The sequence below is a fragment of the Telmatherina bonti genome (genome assembly GCF_933228915.1).
Source record: "Telmatherina bonti genome assembly, chromosome: 8".
Classification (NCBI taxonomy): Eukaryota; Metazoa; Chordata; class Actinopteri; order Atheriniformes; family Telmatherinidae; genus Telmatherina; species Telmatherina bonti.
The window spans coordinates 22,125,340-22,133,236 of record NC_136626.1 but is presented as its reverse complement, the minus strand read 5'-3'; positions in this window follow the sequence as shown (position 1 = coordinate 22,133,236).

Here is a 7,897-nt window from a genome sequence, read left to right as displayed (position 1 = left end):
GTCCTGGTTCAATTAGAGCTGGTGTTTAAACAGTTGTCCTCATCATGCTGTTCACATTTTGACATCATGAGACCAAGACGACACCTAACAATGGAACAACAGTCCCTTGCCATTGCGATGCTTCAAACAGGACGTTCTCAGACAGAAGTGGCCACTGAGCTTGGAGTGTCACAGAGTGTCATCAGCAGGTTGCAACAGAGATATGGAGAGACTGGAAGAGTCACAGAAAGGCCTAGAAGTGGACGTCCTTTGGCCACATCCCGTGCTGATGACCGCTACATTGTGAACACTGCCCTGAGAAACCGGATGATGAATGCCACTCAACTCCAGGCACGTTTAAGAGAGGTGAGAGGCACCAAGTGTCACGTCAGACCATTCGAAACCGTTTCCATCAGCGTGGTCTGCGTGCTAGACGACCTGCACGGGTACCGGACCACACCACCAGGCACAGGCATCATCGTCTTGCATGGGCCAGGGAGCATTTACGCTGGACGAGGAACCAGTGGGCCTCAGTGCTGTTTCTCTGATGAAAGTCGATTCACACTGAGCAGAAATGATGGCCGGCAACGATGTTGGAGACGTCAGGGAGAGCGCTATGCATCAACCACTGTTGTCACCAGGCGAGCTTTTGGTGGTGGCGGTGTTACAGTGTGGGCAGGGGTGTCCACTTGGTACAGAACTGCCCTACACTTTGTGAATGGTACAGTGACAAGCCCATACTACCTGAATAACATCATTAATCCAGTGATTGTGCCCCTACATGAACAGCACAGGCCTAATTTCATCTTCATGGACGACAATGCTCCTGCTCATCGAGGCCGCATCATCAGGGAACGGCTGTTGGAGACTGGTGTACCTCAAATGGAATGGCCTGCACTCTCTCCAGACCTGAATCCCATTGAAAACCTGTGGGATCAGCTGAGCCGTCGTGTAGAGGCTCGAAACCCTGCACCCCAGAACCTCAATGACCTGAGGGCTGCCCTTCAAGAAGAGTGGGATGCCATGCCTCAGCAGGCAATAAGTTGCCTTGTGAACAGCAACGAGACGTCGTTGTCAAGCTGTAATTGATGCTCAAGGGCACATGACGAGATATTGAGACGTTCAAATTTTTTGTTGTGGTGTAACTACCATTGTTGTTACCTTTTGTGTTGAATGAATTTTTTGAGATGAGGAAATCAGTAGTGCATCCTTCTACTTAAATGTCTTACTTTTATGATATTATATCACTGTAGCATGAACATACTGCTTTTTCCATACATTTCACCTGAAAGCCAAATATCCCTAACTTTTTGTGAGTAGTGTATGTATACATATATATATATATATATATATATATATATATATATATATATATATATATATATATATATATATATATATATATATATATATATACATATACATATACATATATATATATATATATATATATATATATATATATATATATATATAGATAGATATATGTATATTCGTTAATTTCCAATTTTTTGGGTGCCGATTCGATTTAAATTGCAATTCTCACAATTCTTCAATATTGCTGATTTTTGTAGATTAAAAACAAAATGAATGTATACACTGTTTTTGCTCGTCATTTTACTTGATTTCAATTAGGAAAAAAACAACACAGTAGCCATACCATCATTCTACTGCTATAATGCCCAAAAAGACAAGTAAAAAAAAATAAAAAACAATAAAAAATGACAAAAAATTTAAAATGGATTATTTCTATTTATTTGAAAAAGGAAATCAGATTTTCAACCAAAAAAAAAAAAAGAAAAGAATCGATTTTAAAATTGTGAAGCAAAAAATCCTATTATTTGAATTTTTTTTTTTTAATTTTCCCACCCCTAATAGAGATGTGGAAAGTATGGCTCTTTTCTTCTGTGCACTAAGTACAGACAGTGTCTTGTTACCACAGATGAGCTTCAAGATAAGCCCAGCTTTAATGCTGTCAGTTACAAAACAGCTGGAAACCCTTCCTCGATTTTTTCATTTTTTTTATTATGACTAGTTCACTCTTTGGATCTTTCCAATAAACCAAACACTAGAGATAATGACAGCTTTTCGCACTACAGTTAAAAAGAGAAGCCCAAAAAATATATCTCGATACAAGCTCCATATTGAAATTTAGAGGCTGAAATTTTCATGTTGAATTTTTTTTTTTCTTCCCAAACATTTTCACCAAAACTTGTTGTAACTTGTTTGTGGTTTGTTGACCAAGGCTTTAAAATCAGAGGCTTCATTTCACATACTTCTATAGTTTTGACCTTCTCCCAGCATGTAAATATCAGTACCTATAAAATGTTTCATATAAAAAAGGCTCAACCAACACACTCACCGATTGAATTCTGTGTCACCCAATCATGACTCTCATGGCTATAAATACGATTCTTCCTCTTATGAAACCCTTGAGGTGTTTTCCTCAAAGGCAACACATTTGTCGCCTCCAGTCATCTTCCTCCCTGACTGAGGACTCACAGGCATTCTGACAGGCTGCACAGGAACCCACCTTTCCCTCCTGTCCACCATCACCACTTTAATCAGCTCTAAAATCCCCTCTGTCCCACCAGTCAATGTGAATAAATGTCAGCCCAATCACAGCCACCCTATATTTAATTCACAAATCACAGTCATAAAATATTCACACGGGGATGAAGATGAAAAAAGACCAGTTCACAAGTGGCAGCAGGTTAGTCGTGAGTGGACAGCTCTTAATATTCGTTAAGAAAAAGGCAGATTAGATGAGAAGCAGAGGATGTAAAAGAGCAACTGACATGGCCAATGAAACCAGTTCACCTTGAAAAGACCTCCTGCTGCTTTCAAGGCAACGATGGTGACAGCTTACAGTTTGAAGAAAACTGCTATGAAAGTCTCGGGGTGAGGTGAGAAGTTAGATGAATAATAAGGAAAGATAAGACTAGATGCGGGTATAGGTTAAATGGAACTTGAGCAAGAAAAAAGTCCAAAATCAGGAAGGAAAAGTTGTGAGCAGCATGCTAAATTCCTGCTATTCACCTGCATTTAGACAATGCAGAGTTCTGCATCTAACTGCAGAGCCCCACGAGTCAGGTGGCATCAATCAGACACATGCAGAGGTAGGAGGAAGAGGAAAGTAATCAAAGAGGTGAAAGAACGAATAAGAAAAAACTGAGATGAGATTTGGGCAAGATGAAAACAGGAGGTGTGTGTGGAAGTGAGGGCCAATATGGAGATGTCAGCACTCTTAAAGTCAGAAGACAGCACTTTCCTTCTATCAGGCAGCCGTTCTATCAAGTCCACTGGGACAGAACAGAGCCTGTGCAAGCCCGCCAACTGGCCCGCGATGAAGGCCATATATATTACATGCCCTGCCCACACAACACTTGCTCAAAACCAAGGTAGAAGTTGGGTGAGAACGACCTGAGACGTCAGAGTAACTGCAAGCCTGAATGAAAAACAGCATTTTTTTTTTCAGTCAGCAAGGCAAAAACACACCCAGTGACTGAAAAAAATGCAACACTGGGTGTGATGGCCAGTTAAACCCTGACCATCTTTAAAAAAAAAACAAAAAACAAGAGCTTTAAGTACTTGACAATGGCAAAGTGCTAATTCAAACACTGAGGCCGAAATGACTGTACTCAGCACGGGGATACTGAGCTCCATTCCTAGAGGCTTAAGAAGCCACCAGTTGTCCAAAGTAAGGATTAAAACACATGAAACATGGTGGCACATCACCTGGCTGAAATGAAGATAGCCCGTTCAACTGATTTCATGACTGAGTTTAAAGTTAGGTGGGATGTTCTGGTCCCTTTCCAGGCCAAAGATCTAAAGCAGAAGTAAGGAACACTTATCTGAACCCCTCCCTTTATATCCCATCAGTGGTTTTCTTTTTAAAAAGTGAACCAGACTCAGCTCTTTTCCAGCTCCGGTCATTCTAAACAAGTTAATAGACTTGTGCTGAGGTGTTGCTGTTGCTAAGAGTCTTTTACTGAACTCAGATGGAGAAGCCACAACAAATCTGGTGCCTGACTCAGACGCCAAAGGCTGATGAAGGAACATTTGATGGCTACTCCTCAGCAAGAAATAAACACATTTCTCCTCAACTGTTGGCCGAAGATCCACACTGACTTGGTTATGTCTCCTCTGTGCTGATTTAAAAGTTTTCCGCCCTAATGGTCCTTTGCACCACAGTCCAGGTCCACCACGCCCCAATAGGAAAGCAGCTATCATTCCAGAGGAAACACACAGAAGTACCACAAAACACACAGGTGACTTTCTGTCCCCAACTTGCACATAATAAAGTCATTTCAAAGCTGTGCAGCGTGACATTTAAATTACACCTGTCAGAACGATGCAGCAAAGACACTTCGGTGAATTCACCTCCGCTCTCAGCTGATTTTAAACGGTGGCTGAACAATGCAATAAAGAAACCACCTTGGTGGGCAGCAGAGTAAATGATATCAGATATCACAGCTAATAACACAGATTGGCAGTGACATAGTGAGATAGCGGAGTGCTGGAGAACCTGATTCTCTAATGTGCTCCCTGTAATGCCTCATATCCTGACATGTGTGTTAAGAGGGCTTGCGGGTGATCCCACCTAGGTTTTTTCTTTCGTTGCCATCTCTTCTCTCATTACAGGTCATTTCATGATGAGATTGTCAGCCTCCTGCTAATTAGCATAAGCACACATGCCGCATGTCTGTCTGGACTGGTTTGATGACAGCAGTCAGTAAAATCAGTCACAGGCCATGTGGTGAAGCCTTTGATCATACAGTCTCCACTTTTTTTTTTTATCTGAAATTGTGTATTTTTAAAAGTCAAGTTGCACATTTCACTGAAATTCTGCCTGGAATATCTGGTATTGTTTTTTAAGCAAACGTGTTTCCCTTAAAACTTGCTGCCTCATAAACAAGAGTTTGGGAGAATGTGCTGTCCTTTGGGGTGATTGCCTCATTTTGCTATTTATAATAAAAAAAAATTAAAAAAAAATTGTAAGGTGCTAGGGGTGGGAAAATCGAAACGAAAAATCGAAAATCAAAAATCGGGATTTTTTTGCTTCACAATTTTAAAATCAATTTTTTGTTAAAAAAAAATTAATCTACTATAAAAATTTATGTCATTTTTATTGTTTTTATTGATATTTTAATTTGTCTTCTTGGGAATTATAGCAGCAGAATGATGGTCTGGCTACTGTGTTGTTTTCCTAACAGAACTCAAGAAAAATAGAGCAAAAATAAGTTTTTTTTTTACATTTTTTTTGTTTTTAATGTACAAAAATCAGCAAAATCAAAGAATTGTGAGAATCGCAATTTAAATCGAATCGGAATCAAATCGAATCAGGACAAAAGCATATCGTCACAGCCCTAGTGTTTACATTGCTCATACTCCACCTGTCCACCCCAGTTCATTAAATTCAGACCTACCTAACGTTGCTTACAGACAGGCAAACAAACAGCAGGTATGCTTCAGTTCTCACCTCACTTCGATGAGTAGTCTTACAACTTTCATTAAGCTAAGAGAACCCTAGATCGCTCATTACAGCTAACAAATGAATTATTCAGCACTTGTCTATGTACAGCCAGACAACGCAGAACAAGGGGAGCTCTGGCACATCCAACGCCTGGCACAGAGCAGGTGGGTAAATAACACACATCCACAGCCAGGAACTTCGATCCAATTACACAATCAGTGTAAGGAGTTGATCACAGATAGCTGATTACACATAGTGTGCAAATGATGGACCGAGTCACTCGCAAACCTGAAATGACACATTTAATTCAAAATCATGATGTGCTTTGAATTAAATGTGCTTTGATTTTTTTTTTGTTCTTGACAAGTTTGGACTGAATTCACCTGCGCTCTGTAAGCTGTGTGCATCTGTGTCAGTTATCATGATAGGGGTGGCTCATGGGCAAAAATGCTCCCAAAAGTCTTGGCAGGTTCATGTTTCCTGAATGTGAGGGCTTGAATCTAAAAGAGGAAGAGAAATTGTATGGTATAGATCAGTGTATTAAGGCTGAAACTTTCATTCTTTGATGATCTTAAAAAATGTAAATAAAAAACTGTGAGTGGTTTTATTTGAGCAACTGTTGCAAAAGACATTTAACAACAACTCTAGACAAGTTTTTATGTGTGTGCGTTGTTTTCTTCATTTATTTGAGCTTTTACGTTGGACTAGTCTTCATTTTAAGCCCTCTATGTATTTCTAAAGCTTTTACTGCTGCTCTTTGGCAGAAAGATTGTGATCAACTAATAGGGATCTGGCAGACTGGACTTAGCTTCAAGAGGACAGAGCATCTGGAGGCGAAAGGAGAACTTCGAAAGGTTGGCACAAATATTACCAGAATCGGCGGCTGACTTGTAGCCTGAACACCTACAAGGCGATGTGACCTACATGTCATACAGGCTCTTATCAAGCCATTCAGATTCATTATTGTCAAACCGTAATCTGATTTAACCTGAATGTTTCTACACATCATGGCGCACCAACCTGACTCAGTTGTCCGGTAGTCGTGAGTCCTCTACGTGCGAACAGCCGCAGCCTCAAACTTTGAGATGTCTTCGTCTCTCCTCCTCCGCCTCCTGCTGCTCCTCCGTCTCAGCTGCTTTGCGCCGTTAAAGTCCGAGACACGAGTGGAGAAAGGCAACGACTGTTAAAGCTCCCCACCCACCCCGGCCTACCCCGCGCGCAGCCAATCACGAAGGAAAGCCTCCACACAACTGTTTCTATCAGAGCTGATGATAGCTGTAAGAACACACACAAACACACACTAGGAACACTTGTGTGAATTTTACGGACAGTTAGATAGATAGATAGATAGATAGATAGATAGATAGATAGATAGATAGATAGATAGATAGATAGATCGATAGATATCAGGGTGTTAAAGTATCTTTACAATTAAAAAAAAAAGTATTACAAAGACAGGTGATGATATTTATCAAACGTCTCTCATGTATTCAGTGGTTTTACATAACATTTCAGGATTTCATTGGGGTATTTTAAGTACCCTTTTAAAGAAAGAACTTTTTGTTTAATAAAACTTAAGAGTTGCTCCTCAAAAAAATGCACAATATGTATTGTACTTCTTTGAAATAAATTGGATGCACACAGTCAATAAAACTACATGAATAATTATAGAAGATATTCACCATCTCGCTTAATTTGTGCATGGCTCATGAAAATTATGGAGACGGGGATAGTGTTGGATAAAGGGAGGAATGGATGACCAAGAAGATCAGAGGAAAACAGATAGAGTTGTATGAAATGGGACTTAAAAAGGACTTCAATGTCTCCTCCTCCTTTTTAAAATAATTTACAGAGAATTATCTATTTATTTGCTTTTTTTTAAGAAATATGTTCAATTGTATAGAGACCTCATGAATACTTTGTGTATCACATTTCATACAAAAGACCACCTAACATGCGGTCTGAAAAGAAACTAACCACAGAAAACAGTCAGTTATATATGATACAAAGAGAAATATTTTATCATCATCATTAACATCATCATTGTCGATGTCATCATTTAATATATCATCACCCTTACTGTCACCATCATTACCATCATCATCACCAACACTATCAGTATCATTTTCACTGTCAACACCATAATTGCTAGTCATTTTTACTCTAATCATCACCAACTACATCATTGTTTTTGTCATCAGCATCATCATTGCTGTCATCATCAGCACCATCAATGTACATGTGCAAGAAAATATATTTAAAAAAAAGAAAGTCATTCTATCTCATATAAAATCAAAGGCAAATTGAAGAGCTTTAAGATCTGATAAAATAAACTAAGGTTTGGATGATACTTTGTTTCTTGGCTGTATATATATATATATATATATATATATATATATATATATATATATATATATATATATACATACATATATATATATA